This window comes from Globicephala melas, chromosome 11 (assembly GCF_963455315.2).
Source record: "Globicephala melas chromosome 11, mGloMel1.2, whole genome shotgun sequence".
In the NCBI taxonomy this organism is placed as follows: Eukaryota; Metazoa; Chordata; class Mammalia; order Artiodactyla; family Delphinidae; genus Globicephala; species Globicephala melas.
In genome coordinates, this window is record NC_083324.2 from 55,079,956 (window position 1) to 55,098,759 (window position 18,804).

General features: G+C 38.0%; 1 protein-coding gene and 1 pseudogene across 1 annotated transcript in view; one reads left to right on the top strand and one right to left on the bottom strand.

The window, feature by feature from the left end:
- LOC132598118 (synapsin-2-like) overlaps nt 1-18,804 on the bottom strand; it is a 679,754-nt gene that overhangs the window by 321,356 nt on the left and 339,594 nt on the right. The window lies entirely within an intron of this gene.
- The window catches only part of LOC115838823 (uncharacterized), a 90,597-nt pseudogene that overhangs the window by 53,744 nt on the left and 18,049 nt on the right, over nt 1-18,804 (top strand).

Sequence of the window (18,804 nt, forward strand, 5' to 3'; positions counted from 1 at the left end):
AATATCTTTGTTCAGTCTTGATTTAAATTCTTTTTTTTTTTAACTTAAAGATAATCATTAGAGTTTTCTGGATGGCCAGACTTGGAAGTAGTTAGAGGAATTAAGAGCCAAAAGAAAAATGTTCTCACAATCTTTCTTAACCTACACATGAAAGGCAATTGAATTGAACATTCAAGGCTCAGTCCTTGGAAAAGAGCACAGTCTTATTTACTGTGTGTGGCCAAAACAAAAGAAAGAAGTGGCACCCCCTAATCTGCTACCTCTAGTCCCAGGGCCAAAAGTTCTTACAGACGTACATTCACCAAGAGGATGAGTGGGTGATGAATGTAGCATTAGTGACCCTTTTGGACCTTTTGACTATCTAAAGATGCTTATTCCTAAAAAAAGCCATATGGTTAAGTTCTGAAAACATCCTCGGAACATTACAGATGTTCCATTGCATGCCCAGGCTCAACTTTATAGAGGATCCTGAAGTTGTGTTTATCAGCAGTCCATGTCTTGTAAAGATCTCCATCTTATTTTTTATTGATCTGTATGGGCTTAAAAGGTCTATTATTACTGGCATCACTGCTTTATCTTGCTTAGTGAGACAAAGTCTATAATATTATTAACTAAAATTTTCTTTTGTTAAAAGTTGTCACTTTTTATATCCTGTCATAGTAGTAATTCAGTAATAAAATTACTAAATTTTATTACTATATTACAGTAAAATTTATTAGTAGTAATAAAAACATAGTTTGAGCAATTCAATGAAAATACAGGTAAAAGGAGAAATGGACATGGTTTGTTTAAATTGATATAATACAAATGTTAAAATCATGTTATCAAAGAGTATGGGAAATTTACAATACCCTAAATAAACAGCAGACTCCCAATTTTGTTTGAAAAAGAAGAAAATGTTTGTATGTATTTTTAAGTATGTTTGTGTATACGTGTGTTTATGTATGTGTATATATATGTATGTGTATATATGTATGTACATACATATACATACAGATTGACAAAAATATCTCTAATATTTGTAATCTCGAGATGCTGAAATTACCTATAACTCATTTTTTAAAATCTGTTCAAAATTTCCAATATTCAGCCCATCTAAAATTAATAAACACAAAGTAATATTTTAAATTTAAAAGCTAAATATAATCAACAACAAATGAAGAGACAAATTTGTTTTACTTGTAATAGGTTAGAATTATAAATTCAAAAGCAGAGAAAACAGAACCTAAAGGCAAGTCAATGTTCAATACAAAATGAACACATTTTCTCTATTTATTGTAACCAATTTCATTTACTAAGTAAAGCCTTTACTATATAATTATTCAATTCTCAACTCAAGTGAGTAACTTTGATAAACAATAACACCCCAAAAGGTAACATCAGTCAATATCATACTACACAGGTTTTTTTTTTTGGCGGGGGGGGAAGGGGGGTGGTTGTTTGTTTGTTTGTTTAGTATATAATGATGAGTCCTGGACTTAAAGTCAGAGGCTGGAATTCAAGAATGTGTCTGACATTTTCCAACTGTGTGATTTTGGCTGTCACGTCACATTTCGGAACCTCCCAGCGCCCACAGACTACAAAACATTGTTACGCGTCTCACTTCACAGGATTCCTGTAATGAAATGATAGAATTTGGGCACTTTGTGTAAGATCGTGTAAAGAGAACTGCATTAATTTAGTGATCTCAAATCTGCTTTTGGCACAGTCATCTGTAATTGCTAATGGCAAATCATAATTTTTTTAAAAAAACCTTTAAATTTAATGAGGGAATAGAAAACATTTCCTAACTTATCATCCGAAATGCCAAATAAACGATAGAATTGTGGCACAAAGTGAGAGATAAGTATGATTCAGTTGCATTACTCATGTACCACCAAATGGAGAAATGAGTTCCATGGCTAAGTTTGGAGTTCAGCTCATAACCAATACAGGTTAGGTCATGAAAAAATGCTTGCCTTTAAATGACCAATATTTTGAAAGTTAGAGAATTAACCATCAGAAAATCTATCACTAAGATACAGATAACTAAGATGGCTGGAAAGAGTCTCACACAGTATCTATCCAGCTGAGATTATGTAGCTCAAAATGTAATTGACGGTAGTTCATTTTTATGAGACTAGATTTTGAAAATAGTCTTTGATTGAAAAGAAGATGATTGCAATGTAGCATAATAACAGAATATAGTCACTGATGATAGTAGATGAAATCTGACAACAAGTTGAAATACTTGGACAAATAACAGAGAAACACTCAACTACCTTGGCAACAGGTATAATTATGATGATAAAATTATGTATTAAAGTAATTTTTAAAGGGTAAGTACATATTTGTAAAGAGTCTATGTTATATATATATATATCTATTATATATTCAAGTCTAAAAACATTGAAAAAGGTAACCACGTAAGACACTAGAATAAAATAATTAATGAGGGCAAATATTTAATCACAATATGCATAATGCATCAGAATTTACTCATGTAGCAATTTTACACAATATAAAATAAAGATGAAAGCAGAAAAATATATGTGGGCGATGGCAGTTGTGCCAATTACTGAAATTTCTGCTTATAAACTATTATTATACTTTTTATTATACCCAGTTATCTGGGATCCTATCATATTTTAATGACAGTTGAAGGATTGCATTGCCACACCTGATCCTTTCAATTAAAAACTGGTTATCCTAATAATTGAGTATTAAAATGTATATAACACAAAAATATACTTTCTTATTTTATTTTGTTTTTTAATAGCTCCCTCAAAACTATGTAACAAAATAATATTAACATTATCACCCTCATACCAGGAATTTAGATGAGATTTGTTTCATTGAATCTTGAGTTTTATTTGATTTTTGTATTAATTAGGACATATTTCCCCCCAACCCCATCTAAGGCTGATACCAGAGTAAAAAGTAACAAACTCTAATGGAAAAGAAAGCCAAAAGCAGATCCAAAATATATAAGAATTTATGTATGGAAAAAACGGCATTTCAAACTCTTGGAGAAAGATGGAATTCGTTAATATCAATATCATGCTCAATGCACAAGCTCTGAGGTATATGGCATCTACTTAGCAGAATGCCTGGCATATACTCAACAACTAATAAAAATTTTGTTGAGTAATTCAGTGAAAAAAAATGTGATCAAAAAAATGTTTGTTGGTTTTCAACCACAGAGATTTAAGATGTTACTATAAGGAAAAACAGCAAAATAATTCTTTTAAATGGCAATTATTTATCTCAATTCAGTTTTGTGTAAGTCTTACTAAGCAACACAAAAAAACAAACAAAAAGAAGCAACAAGATATCATGGAAAATATGGATAGATTCACAAACATAAAAATAAAAAACTCTAATGAAAGAATAAATACAACTAAAAGAAAAATGATAACATGGGAAAATATATGTCATATGTATCACAAGAGGTAATCAGAATTTGACAAATCAGAAGAAAAAGTAATTCTAAGAAAAACTGGCCAGGAATAGCCATAGTTAAATCACAAAATACAAATAAGTGATCAATAATCCTGAAAAATACTCAAGCTTACTAGTAATGAAATGAATGCAAATGAATACTGTGATGAAATGCCATTTTAAACTAAAGAATCTCAATGATTAAAATAAAAGTTAATAACCAAGATGGAAGCATTCTGAAAGACATTCAAAGAATATAGATGAAAAGATGTAAAAACATATGTTTACCTAATATTCCATATTTATCTCAAATCAGTTATCAAATATGCACATTAATACTAATATACAAGAAAGTTCTATATGATATTTACAATAGAAAAAAACTAAGAAAAAATCTATATGCCTACAGCAGATATTATTAATTCCTCCCCACTCTCCATTTTCTCCTTCACTTTGTAAAAACACCACCACTCTCCTCCCCAGGTCTTATCAGATGACATTTTTATAAGAAAGTAACTTGCCTTTCCTATAAAGGGCAAGGGCATGGAGCTCATGAAATAATTCCAAGCACACAAAAGAAGGCAACACCCTTGGAGATGGTAGAGAAACATTACAGAAGAAATCTGGATTTCTAGGGGACCTCACAGAGCAAAGCCCCCTATCACAGCGAGGCCACCTGCCTCTCTCTGTGTCGTCAGCTTCTGTCATATCTGAATGAACAAAGCTCAGGTCTCTCTGTGACATCTGCGGAGCCTCTCCCCTAGTTAATTCAATGCCCAACAATACAGGATTGTTTACATGACTTCATTCATACAGTGAATTCAGCTACTGAAAGTCACAGTTCTGAAAAAATGTAAAAATAAGGAAATGCTCATGACATGGAGATTATTTACTAACCTGGTAAAAGCACATTAGTAAATAATAGATGTAATAAATATATCAGAATCCTAATTTAGATACAGCAAAAAATATGAATTAAAAGAGAACAAAACAGTAAAATGATTCTAACTAGATAATGGGAATACAGATAATTTGTTTTTTTAATTTTCTGTGATCACTTTGTACTCTTTTGATGGAATGTAATAAAACTGAGGGAAATGTTACAAGAAAACACAAAATTCTGATAGAGGAATGCCATTGCCACAGCTGAATGAAGAGGTGCTCTACCTGAGTGTTTAAAGCTCTCCCTGACCCAGAGGGGTGGGAAGGTTACACTGAACTGTGCATACAAGGAGCTTAACACATGTTTATTAAATCGGACCAAAGCAAACACGTTTTCCATGCAACCATTTAGTAGCATTTTAATGAATTCTTTTAAAGAGCAGGTTAAAGTTTAGCCCAAGTTTTAAAAACTGCCACTATTGACAACATATTCAACAATATTTCAGGATTTTGTTAAGGGACTATTAAGTGATTTTTTTTCACATTCAATAATTCCAGTAAGTATGTATTTATCCTTTTGTGTGGCTTATAGCTGATGTGATATTCAACAGAAAAAGTGCTGTTAGTCATTCAGCTTGTTTGGGCAGAAGACTGGAACTTACCTAGTGTCAACCTGAACAAGTAAATACAAATGTTAAATAGGAATTCACACAATTTTGTGGGTGATACAGAATTACAAGTTCAAAAACACGGGATAATCTGCTTCTCAGGCTGATTTCTTTACTGCTATCAAGGTTTTTTTTTCATGTAGACGAAGGACAGAAAATAGTAGACATTTTCATAATTTATGTCTGCATCTAAATTTCCCTACCCACCTGAGCCCAAACACTGTATATTATATTTGGTAAGTGTTAACCAATGTCAAGTCCAAGGAAACTTTGAAATTTTTCTCTAGGGATTCCATTAAACTTTTAGATGCCCTGATTTTTTTCAGTGATTTTGGGATGACCATGGAGACTAGAATGAATAAATTTGTACAGAACTGTCAGTTCTTTTTTTTTTTTTTAGTTTTTTAGGTTTTTTTTTTTGCGGTATGCGGGCCTCACTGTTGTGGCCTCTCCCGTTGTGAAGCACAGGCTCCAGATGCGCAGGCTCAGTGGCCATGGCTCACGTGACCAGCCGCTCCGCGGCATGTGGGATCCTCCCGGACCGGGGCACAAACCCGTGTCCCCTGCATCGGCAGGTGGACTCTCAACCACTGCACCACCAGGGAAGCCCAGTTCTTTTCTTAACGAGTCAATCCAAACAAAGATGGATTAGTTGGACATTCCCAAGTATAAACAGCTCCAGTTAAAAATCACTCTTTAGCAGTAAGACTTTGTGTATTTAACTGATCTGTCTCAACGTCCATAATCTACATAAAAACAAATGTCCTGAGGTGGCAGTTTATCTCCTGGTAGATGTAAGGTGACCTTCACAGAAGAGGATTCTTCTGGAGCATTCTTCTGTTCCCTGAATCCCATATTTTAGATAAACGTTTAAGGAGAGACAACATCCCACCTTGCTAAGCCCATATTCCTTGGCCTAACCAACTCTTCAGATTTCAGGACAAATATCACTTGCTCAGGAAAGCCTCCTGACCCCCTACCACCACCCCACAGTCTGGGTTAGATGCTTTTGCTACATGCACCCTCATCACCCTACACAATTTTACCATGGGCTTGGCAAACTTTATGGTAACTGCCCATTGATTTATCTATATCCTCCATTGAACTCCATGGAGAACAGAACTATTTCACTTTTGTTCACTGTTTTGTCCCCAGCAATTAGCACAATGGGTGGTGGAAAATGGGCATTCAACTGTCAAATGACTGAATGCATGCATGCATGCATGCATGCATGAATGAACAACCAATGCCAAAGAAATGAAAGGACAAGACAGATCCACCATTTTTTCACCTGCTCTCCTGGGTCCAGGATTCAGTGTTTCATTTGGGAATGAGGAGTCGTTATTTCATAGCCACCTCTCACTGAGCCTCATTCCTTACTGAAAACCAGTTATTACCTTTGAAGGCAGGACCCAAACTCCTGTTCCTCTGCACTACATGTCCCAATCTTGCTTAGAACATTTTGAACAATATGGAGAAAAAGATGCAGGAGCTCTTCTTGCTAATTGTTTGAAGGTCTATCAACTACTTCTGGACCCTGAAATAAGGCTTATTTTCTTGGCTGTATGTTGCAGCTATATCAGCTAAAATCTGTGGGCACTGAGTGTAGATGAAATCTTTCAATATGTTATGCATATAAGAATATGTAATAATATAGTCTTGCATTATTTTCTGAATGTTAAGGTAATAATCATATGAAAGCAAATTTCTAAAAATTCAACCTGCTGAGGTAAATTAAGATAGTCATTTGAGATAATAAAATGAGAGTAAAATCAGAAGTTAGGTGACATTAGTTGCAGATTTGAACCATGATTATTACCATCACTTTTCCCATCCACCAGCTGGGTTCCCTGAAGTCAGGAAATCTAGCAGAACAAGGAAGATGTACTAGGACTCAAGTGCCAAGAGTTGCCTTTGGCTCAATCACAGGGTTGAGATCATAAATTTGAACTGCTCATTCAATTTCCCCATTATGCAATTTACAGACATTTCTTCTTTATATTCCAAACACTTTGCCACCCAACTGTGGTCCCCATCTGGCTACAGCTTTCTCTGTATCAGTCCTGATTTTCTGGTTGATGATTCTACTATGGAAATTGTTTCTGAACAAAATGTTACAGAAAACAATCTCAGCTGCTGAAGAAATCAGTTCTAAACTATCCTGTTTTAATTTGTCAACCTTAAAAATCTGGAAAAATGGAAACAATTTTGAGTCTCTAAGAAGAATCAAGATAATTATGTTTTTAAAATAACAATTGAGACGTGTTTAGTACAAAATCGAGCTTACTTTTTGTAAGAGGTGGGAAGCAGGCAGAAAATGACATTTATACTTGATGTGTAGTGTTAATGGTTTATTGTTGTCCTAACTTGCTGCACAGTTTCTATCATCCCTCAAAGCAGCTGCTATTGAAGGGTTGTGAATATTTGCTAACAGTGCTAAGTACGCATATTTTAATAATTCTTTAAAAATATGTTTACAAGATGCCCCAAAGAAAAGGATCTTATTACGTTCTACTTGAGACAATTGAAAACTTCAAATATATTGGAAACTTATTGGTTGAAAAAGCTCTAAAAAAATGAGGCCATGTCTGGGCTTCCCTGGTGGCACAGTGGTTGAGAGTCCGCCTGCCGATGCAGGGGACACAGGTTCATGCCCCGGTCCGGGAAGATCCCACATGCTGCGGAGCGGCTAGGCCCGTGAGCCATGGCCGCTGAGCCTGCGCGTCAGGAGCCTGCGCGTCCGGAGCCTGTGCTCTGCACAGTGCTCTCACAACGGTAAGAGGCCCACGTACCGAAAAAAAAAAAAATTAGGCCATGTCTGCACACAAAAAGAGAAGTGGAAAATTGAGGCAATTACCCAGATCTTTCAGTATAAGAGAAACATCTTAGCCTTTATACATCTAGTCACTGAAGCAAATGCTTGTTTTCTTTCTTTTTTTTTCTTACTTTCTTTTTCCTTTTTTCCAGCATGAAAGATAAATTGTTGAAAGTCCCTATTTCTCCAAGCCTGCCCTAAAACAAATATAAATGTCTGACATTTTAATTCCTATTCAACCTGAGTTTTGCATTCTTGTGGGGAGGGGGGCAGGTAAGGAGAGGAGGAGCTCATCTCCCTTGCGTCCTGGTAACTGAAGCAGCTTTGGGTTAAGAAGACCCATCGAGACAAGAGCAGGAGACCTTGCTGGGTGCCTGGGGCAGTGGCTGCAGGAGTTGCAGGTACGGGCAAAGTCCTTTACTCTCTGGGACCCCATGTCGTCATCAGGCTAGTGGTCCCTAACCTGCTACCTGGTAGTGACTAGTAAATCACAAAATAACATCAGCAAAGTACTCAGCATAGGACCCAGAGACAGCATGTGCTTGGTAAAAAGGAGCTTTTGGTCCCAGTTGGTTTGGGATGAACTCTACTAACAGTTCATGCCTATATATTCATAAATAAGTGCATTTTCACAGCCCTGAAGTGCAAATACCTCAGTTTCAGAATGAACTAAGCCTGTATCATTAAAAACAGGGCTGTTGAAGCCCTTTGTCAGCACTCCTACATCAGGAAACCTCAGTCCCTTTCATTTATAGCCTATTCAATGCAGCCACACCCAACACAAAATACAATTTTGTATATTTTGAAATAATTGAATTGAATTTTTATTGCTGAACATAAATGTAAATTTAGCTCTGATTTGATTTCTCAGCAGTCATCAGTATCTTCTTGTGATCTGAGTAGTCTAATCTATCAGTTTTCCAAATGTGATACAATGTCTATCCTGATAAATTTAATAATTTATTCAGATTAACATATTAATTAACATATTAATTTTGATTGGGACCATTCTTGAGTGAGAAAAAAGAAATCATTGACTACTTGTCAGAGACTTTAAATTCCACCTCCAGCACTTTTGAGCAGGGTGATCTGTAGAAAATGGCCCCTTTGAGGCTATTCTATGAAATAACATCACTGTTTCCACGTCCTTCATCCATGTGTTACGATGCTTCCATGAGAAGGTATATGTGTAGGTACCCTATAATGTGTACGAACATTAGTACTTAGAGAAGCAAATGGAACAAAAACAGTAGTAGCAGCTTCAAAGCCAGATCCAGACTCTTTTTTCAGTTTTCCACATCCTTTGTAATAAGTATGAACACAGAGCATCCTGGGGGAGGCCAAGGGTGTGTGGTAAGACCCCACATCCACCCATAAAGAAAAGTCGCAGATCTAGTGGCTCTCAGTCCTTCCTGGGAGGTGGCACAGAGAGGTTCATGCCACATTCAGTGACAACATTCCCTTCTTATGTGAAGGCAAAAGCCTCAGGAAACAGGAGTGTCTTCTGATTAGAACCCACCCTCCAGTAGCCATTCACACAGTGCAAGGAAGGGCCCCACAAGTGGCTTGCTCTGGCTCCCTGGAAACTTCTGTGGCTTTCATCAGAGTTTACGAAAGTGAAACGAGGCCAGACATCTTTCCAGGGCCAAAATGGTTTGGAAACAAAAATATGCTGTGCAGAAAACCCACCTAAGCCAAGGCAGCTGAATAAGCACCCAGCTCGCAGCACAGGAAACCAGGCTGCCCTGTAAATAAAATTAACGTAATGAGACTCTGTCGCCATCCCACGTCTGAGTTAAAAAGTGATTTCTGCCAAGCCCTGCATCCAATCAGATAATCATGTCTCTGAATAGCATGAGACTTTTGGCTAGAGACTTTCCAATGGAAATTTGGAGCACCCATTCATCAAAATCTTTTTTTTTACAATCCGTCTCCCTACAGAATAATAGCATAGAGAGGACTTGCCCCATTCTGTGATTTTAGGAGCCAATTAATTACACCAAACTCTATTTTAACTGAGAAATGGGCATAAGAGTGAACATATACTTATGGGAGCCAGGAAGGGAGGAAGGGAGGGAGGGAGACAGGGAAAGACAGCGAGCCAGTGAGCGAGAGAGAGGTTTTCACTAAAGCATTTTTTCTATGGTCCCCAAACTAATAAAGAACTAATGACTTAGATACATCTCTGGCCCCTCTGCAATAGGGTACCCAATGAGAGTGGCTCTCAAAGGATTTATCCACAAGGAAAGCAAATTCAGTCACATAAACAAGAAGGGGGGGGGAACTGCTATAGATATTTCACAGCCTTATCTCAATAGGCTTGGCTGTGTATTTAGACACTTGGCTGAATTAATATATCCCACTAAGTAACCTTGCTGTCTCCTGTCGCATGCTCGGTGAACAAGAGAAAGGCAATCAACGGCAGGTGACAATATTGTATGTGCTCCTTGTTGCTGAAATCAATGACTAATCTTGCACGGCTGGAACAAATAAAAAGGTAGGGAATCTGCTCTGACTGCAGAATGCCTCATAATATTTGCATTGAAAAACCTTTAATAATAAGCTCAGCCATGGTTGTCAACGTTCTATAGAAATACAACAGATTAGCTAGTTGACCCCTACCATTTGATTAATTTATCCCTGCTCTATGTACATCCCTCTGAAAGCGTTCCTACATGACTTTGTGTTTCAGTAGGTAGACAATCTTCTCTTTCTTGGGTTACTCTCCACGGCAACTAGGTCAGAACTCTACCCATTGTGGACTCCATCGAATGGTCCCAGTTGATTGACTATCGTTCAGTCTTGGAGACATTTTAGGGAGGATGATAGCTGGGAACGTGGCATAGTTAGAATTACCTAAGTGCAAAAATCTTAAAAACTTAACTTTGGAAGGAGGCCTAAATGTTTAGAACTGAAACTTGTAAAATAGGCTGGAAAGACGAAATAATTAGACAAAAATAAAAAGCCTGATTATTTTTTTCATGTGTACCAAAAAAAATTTTTAAAGGTGGGGGAAGGTAGTTTAAAGAAAATTCCAGAAATGTCTGCTCCTGAGAGGTTGGAGGGGGATGGTGGAATGGAACTGCAGATTCTTGTGTATGCAAAATAAATCTTGCTGCCCTATGGTGATAACAAGGTAAAAGAAAAGCCTTTGCTCTGAATCACCATAAAAAACAGCTTACACTCTCTAAACAGTAGTCTCCCCATCCATAAAATGGGAGTGTTATTAGAATTTTTGTAAGGATTAAACAAGATAAAGCACATAAAGTGATCATAAGTATGTCCCACAAATGACAAAATATACAATAAACATGGTCATAATTATAGTATTAATGCAGAGTATAAGTGTGCCAAATGTTGCCTACATGCCTAGGCTATGAAAGTTTACATTAACAATCAGTGTGCCACCTAGAATTACAATTCAATTCAAATACAAAACTCTGTTCCAGTTATTTAAAAGCATAGTAAAATGTAATGATTTAAAGTTTTTATTCATTGTTAAAGCTAACTCTGAGGGGAGTTAAAAGAAAGATTGGATATGAAGAATGACAGCATCATATACAGCAAAAAGCAACAATCATGAATAAAGATAGAACCTGACACATACATATGCCACAGTTAATGTCAATCTCAGCTAAGACCTATCAAAGAACAGCAAGCCAAATGCATTTTGTCTCCTACTAATGGATTCTGTTTACTATCTTTAGCAAGACATCTTGTAACATAAGGGTGATTTTAAGGTATTAAAAGTTAGCCTCTGGAGTTAAAAAGTAAAGACAAACAGAATCTACAAGCTCAGACCACCCCAGAGTTAGAAGTCTTTAGACTACCATTCAATTCAACTTTCCCTCCATGTAAAAATCCCCACCTGGAGAGCTGTCAGTTACACGTCTGAACACTAACAATCATGGGAGCTCAGTGCCTCCTAAGACTTTCTACCCCAATTTCACACAGTTCTAATAGCTAAAAAGTTCTTTGTCATGAAATACATTCCACATCCTTATTACAATTTCTACCATCTGCTAGAATAATGCAAAATTAATCTATTCTTTCTTCTACATAAAAGCCCTTTATAAATAAAAATTGTTATCAGTGTGGCCCTAAAATCTTTCTCCCTTAAGCCAAATACCCACAGTACCATCAGAGAAGTTTTGGGTTTTGTTTTAATTTCAGGGAAGTTCTCTGATCACTCTCCTCTTGGCTTATCACTGAATCAGCTACTACATACCATTCTCTGGTATGAACTGAGAAGCCCAGCTTAGGACAGAAACTTCAGGTCCCTCAGATTTCACATTAACCTGCTATTAATGCCATCCATAGAAAAATTAGAATGCTTAACAGCTACATCATTCTGTTCCCTAGCAGAAGACTTGATTTGTATAAAAATCTGTTCATGTATATGTTGAGAGCAGCCCAGATAGGTCTCCCCATCTCTGTTCTTCTTTGTTTCCTAACCTAAACAATTGTATCTGAATTTAATCATGATAAATGGAGTTGTCTTGGTTTGGGCTGTTTGTTCCAACCAGATTAAATCATCTTGAATTCCATATTAATATGTGATCCTCAGTTTTCAGGCATTTGCACACCTTTTGAGCCTACATTTGGCTTTGTGAAAGGGGAGGGACAAGGGTAGGACAGGGCATCCTAGGCCACTCTCAGAGTAAAACCTCACAACCACATTCTTTATTGACGGAGTTCCAATTTGTCAACAGGAAATCAGTAAAAACTGTCAAATGACTTGCTGAAATTAATGAAGACCTTGATTTTTTTTCAATCATCTGATCTGGAAGTCTAGTAATCTATCAAAAAAGAAATCAAGAGTAATTCTTATGCCTGGCCTAAAGACCTAAATATAAAACATGACAGCATAAAACTTCTAGAAGAGAACAAACACAAAACATTCTCTGACATAAATCGTACCAATGTTTTCTTATGTCAGTCTCCCAAGGCAATAGAAATAAAATAAAAAATAAACAAATGGGACTTAATCAAACTTATAAGCTTTTACACAGCAAAGGAAACTATAAACAAAACAAAAAGACAACCTACATAATGGGAGAAAATATTTGCAAACAATGCAACTGACAAGGGATTAATTTTTGTATACAAGCAGCTCACTCATACAACTCAATAACAAAAAAACAAACAACCCAATAAAAAATGTTCAGAAGACCTAAATAGACATTTCTCCAAAGAAGACATACAGATGGCCAATAGACACATGAAAAGATGTTCATCATCGCTAATTATTAGAGAAATGCAAATCAAAAGTACAATGAGGTACCTCCTCACACTGGCCAGAATGGCCATCATCAAAAAGTCCTTGATTATTCCTCAGGGACAAATACCTTAGGAAAACTAATAATATTTATGTTATCCATTTATGACATTTCACCTTTCTGTTTTATCCATCCCTCTTTGTTCTAGTATATTGGAGGATGTGATTTCCTTCTATAGCCTTAATTTAATATATGTCCATTTTTCATGTATAGATTATATATTGTTGAGGGAAGCAGTGAGATGCTGTCATCACTGTTTGCTAACTAGACGAGATTTTAAATAAAAACTGTAGAATGATTTTAAAATCTATGTTTATCAGCAGTATTTCTACATAACACATTAATATCTTTGCTCATTTACATAATTCACAATCATCTGGCCAGAAATGCATTTTGGAACTTCTTCTCTATCCCTTGAGCCATATATAATTTTACATTACTTGTTCCTTGAAGAACATTCTTCTGGATTCCAAGATCCAAGAAAGACAAATCATGTCTGTTACATGTCACATCTAGCAGCATTACCTAACACACCACCAGGCTCATGGTACATACTCAAAACCTACTGTTTGACTGGAATATTACTCTGCATAAAACATAAATACTTTAATTCCATGACACTATTCAGCTCTCTATGTTCAAGTCATTAGATACTGATAGAGCCACGGTAAAAGCTAGCAATTCTAGAGAGAAAGAACACAGTTTCTGCCCTCAAAAAGGTTATCAACTATTAGGGAAACAAACAAGTAACCTAAAAATTGAGATAGATGCTGGAGAAGAGTGGATCATGGGATGTTAACAGAAACATAAAAAGGGGCACCTATGTTACCGAAAGTGGTAACACTGTTCTCTCAGGGTCAAGATTCTGAAAAAAGTATTTTATCAAGCTAGTTTCCTCCAACTGCATATGCAAAAAGAATCAGTTTTGGAGTTTCAGAAGAGTTTCATCTTAACCAATTTTCTCCAGAGTCTAAAGAATACTGTTGCCATATATTGTTCCCATTCTACAAAAGGGAACAAGAATACCAATCACACAAATGGAATATACCCTCACACACCAAAAGACAGAACAGTCACAAATCATGGAGAGGATGACCCATATGGAGTCCCAAACAAACACTTAACAACACAAACGGTCTTCAACGTCAGACACACGTCAGAACCAATTAGCAAAAACGCCCAAATAGCACTTTGTGCTCACAAACGGGCCTTGACGTCAGAACCAACTGGCAAAACACCCAAATCACACTTCGTGCTCAAAAGAGAAGTTTGCCGGGTGCACACCGGTGGACTTACTTGGTCTTGGAGCTTGTCAGCTCTTCCAGAGGCATCTTTCCGTTCCAGCAAGGGAAAGCATACATTGGCAGCCAGTGCCAAGCAGGGGAGAAACAGCGAGGGGCCCCCAAATAAATGGTTTGAGCAGCTGCTAGGAATGTCCCTGCCAGACCCCTCTCAGGTCAGGGCCAGTGAGTCACGAGCAGAGGGGTCCTCGCAGCCGTCCCAAAGCTTCTTCATGCCGGCGGCCCTGCTCCGGAAAACCCGGGAGCCAGATATCGCGAGAGCCCAGCCTCACACTGGGAACCAAAATCTGTTAGCAAAAGTAGGTCCAGCTGCCGCTGCTCAAAAGCCAATAAAGAGACAAGGCTGGTGGAAAGGAAAGCTTGCTTTATTTTGGAGGCTGGCAACTGGTGGTTGGACTCCTGACAATCAGTGGGCAAGAGCTTTTATAGACAGAGAGAGGGGGCTACATGCAGAAACAGCACAGTCAGCTCTGACAGTCCTCTTCACACTGGTCATCGGTGGTCTGGCCACCATCATCTTGATTGTTTTAAGTACAGCTAGTCTTCAGTTCCAGGGTCGGTTTGTTCCCATTTCTTTGAGGCCAGTTCTCAGAATTGTGGCAGCTTATGTCATGGCTACAGTCTGGTCATCATGTATTAACTTCTTCCACCTGGTGGGGGTTTCAGTATATAAGACAGCTCACAGGATATGGCTCAGAATATTATCTCTAGCCCTTGAAAAGGAACAAAAGGTCCTTGACTTTGCTTAATGACTGAACTTTTATTATTTAGTCTTGTTGGACTGTTTTCCTTTGTTTCTGCATTTTCTCATTTCTCTGATTTGACTTATTCTTCGACTAAAGTTTTTCCACAGACAAAAGGCAGGCTGAGGATGTGGGGGGCCAAGGACCATAGGGTCCTGCTCCATTTCAATAACAGGGCCTGGCAGAACATGGCCAGGAAACTCTAGTTATAATCCTAAGTGGAGACTCCAGGTCTAATATACTTTTAAGCTGCAAAAACATCCATGACAGTACCTTTTCAGTATTTATCACACACACTTGAAAAGCTCATAATCTCCCCCTTTTTTGACCCAAAAAACTCAGCTTATCTGTTCTCCCTATCATGATGAAATTCAGAATATATGTGTTTCCCTCAATGCCAAAAAGAGTATTTTACCACATAACAAGAGGTTTTTATATGCTCACAAAATATAATATGTATTAAAGCAAGAGAACCATCTTACAAGCGGTCCTTGTTTTGATCTGTAGAGGATTCATAGCTGAATTTAGGAAAATGTTCTTTCCTCCAATAATTGCAATATCCATCTAATTCTAGCTGAAGCAAACTCTTGTCATTCTGCTTATTCACTTACATTCATAAGCAAATGTAATTTCCTTGAGAAAAAGTATGTTGCCTGAATTGGTAAGAAAGAAATAGGTAAAGTAATTATTCAAAAAAACACGAAAAGCAAAAGAAACTTGGGCTTGCTTATTAGTTCTTTGGTACGGAGCCATGATTTGAGTTGGGGAGCTTGTGTAAGTGCACATCTCATGCCTGGTTTGGAAAGAAACAAGGAACAAACAGCTTATGGAGGTATAGGGGATCTTCTTTTGATCAATTACTATAGCATGTAATGGTAGCTTAACATATATTCATCCATAAATATGAAATGATAATCAATCAACTTGCTGTTTATTGATAGGCACAAGAAAACCAGCAAAGATGAAAACGTGACCTCCAATATCTGCAACATGTGTTTCTGGCTGGCCAGTGTCTGAACTCCCTTCCTACCTTTGGAGAATTTACCTCACTTTATAAATAATATTTATAAGGGAAAAAGAACCTGCTCCAACTATAGAAGCTGCCAAAGACTCACTCCCCAGGTCCCCTGCAGCAAGAGAGAAAGGATGAGACCTACATTCTATCAAACAGGTGCACATGCCAAAGGCATTGAGTCCAGAGTGGATCACGGGCAGCACCCTGGGCCAGTGGTGGTGCCAGTTGAGGACAGTGCACTGATACTCAGTGGGGACAGCCACGCCATCCTCAGCAGACTGACCCACTGGCAGGATTTGGTTTGTAGTTTCTGGCTTCCCTTTTCTTCTGCCTATTTTGCCAACCTAGTTTTCTATTCTTCCAAGCAATTCAGTGGCCTACCTAATGTAGTCTTGAAAAGTTCCTCTTCTGTTTAAAATACCCACAAATAATTTCTGTTGCTTGCCACCAATAACCCCACAAACAAAATGGTCTTACCAATGACTCTCCTCCCTGATACTAATATCTGGGGTATTATTGCGTCCACCCCTCACTATGGTGATTCACCTTTTTGCATACCTCATTCTCTCATGTGAAGTCCTTGAGAGCAGGCATAACTTTGGTTTTCTAAGTTATGTTTATAACACCCCCTTAGCCTATTGGCACATGAAAAACAATCCTCATATAAAACACTTATTCCAGGGCTTCCCTGGTGGCACAGTGGTTAAGAACCTGCCTGCCAATGTAGGGGACACGTGTTTGAGTCCTGGTCCGGGAAGATCCCACATGCCATGGAGGAACTAAGCCTGTGTGCCACAACTACTGAAGCCTGTGCGCCTAGAGCCCATGCTCTGCAACAAGAGAAGCCACCGCAATCAGAAGCCCACGCACCAAAATGAAGAGTAGCCCCCGCTCACCACAACTAGAGAAAGCCTGCAAGCAGCAACGAAGACCCAATACTGCCAAAAATAAAATAAAATTAATTAATTAAAAAAACAAACAAAGAGACCAAAAAACCCACTTATTCCAGTTCCCTGATGTACCCAAACAGGCCCCAGGGGACTAAGGAATCTTTGAATATCTGATTTTAGAAAAACCAGTTGAAACTATCAAATGCATAGCATCTATACCACATAATTATCAATAATAATGTCTAGTATTTTATAACATGAATAGGTACTGTCTCAACTGATCTTCTCCACATATTTGAGGAAGATGGTAAATATTTCTACCATCCCAACTCACACATTGAAACACCCACTATAATTTCCCCCCTAAACCATCCTCCTAGACTGTCAAGCAGCCAAGACACTAAAGTTGTTCCATAGGGATTATAAGGAAGATATTTTTTCACTTCCATATCCCTCTTGAGCTAACAGTTAGACTTTAAGTGGAAGATTTTATATGATTTTATATATATAAGCACCTAGCAGCTGGTCACAGAAGTGAATGTTGTTATTACTATTGTGGTTGTTGTCAGGTACTAGGTTCAGTACTTTAATCCAAAGTATTTGTTTATTTGTTAATTTTTTTATATTTCATTGAAATATAGTTGATTTACAATGTTGTGTTCATTTCTACTGTGCGGCCAAGTGATTCAGTTACACATCATTTTATCAAATACATACCACAGATCTTATGTAAGGCACTGTTCTTATCCCCATTTTACTGATGGGGAAATCGAGGCTCAGAGAAGCTGGGTAACCTGTCCTAAATCTCCCTGTTCATCCAGGATTCACTCGTACACCTCTCTCACTCCCAAGACCACCTGCTCTGACAGCACATCCTGCTTCCTTTCCCATCACACGCCTCCTGCCCTCTCACTGTGCTCTCACTTCTCGTGGATGGATGGGGCCACCGCATCACACGTAATGAAGTCGCCTCCAGCCTGTCACTTCATTACTCAGGGGCTGAATCACAGCCCTGAGCTGCACCTTGCCCCCCTGCCTCAGCCCACACAGTCCCTGATCACACACTGAGCCCCAGAGCTGTCTCCTTCAGCCCTGAGAGAATGACAGAACCTCCCAGTTTATTTATCAGAAGAGCCCTAAGCCTTTAATAAATGACCACTTCAGAAACACAGTTTCAGAGATCTCTTGGAGGGCTATAATTGGAGATGGTATTGTCACGGGTGCGATGGAAGGCCGACTGTATTTGCTCCTCTGTCCTCTTATGTTCCCTTCAGGTACCACGTAAAGGCAGTAAAAAATAGCTTAGCCATGCCGAGATCTCCGCAAGGGTAAGCATTTCTCTGTCATTCTCTGCTACAAGGCTGAGGCCATCCTTAAAATGGAAATGCCTACTGAAATGACCCACTGGTGGCTTCCTAATGGCCTGTTTCATTGTTAAATGTCTCATTTTACCTGATAAATCATTGAACCATAGCATCAATTGTGTGTGAGGCTAAAAAAACACCTTGCTGCTGATCTTTCCAGAAACAACCCTACCCCACACACAATGCTTGTTCTTTATTCCGCATTCTGGATTAGGTGACTTGCCTGCAGATTCCAATATCCTTAGGGGAGGAATTTTCTGTTATTTGTTCAACACAATTCATTCCACGAGAAAGCTCTGTGTACCTTGAGAGTAGCACATAAATAAAGCTACTTGAGAGCCAGAGCAAGGGAGAGTATAGAAAATGTCATGTTTTGAGAAATGAAAGATACCATGGCTTCATGAATCTGAACATCACATTCATTTTA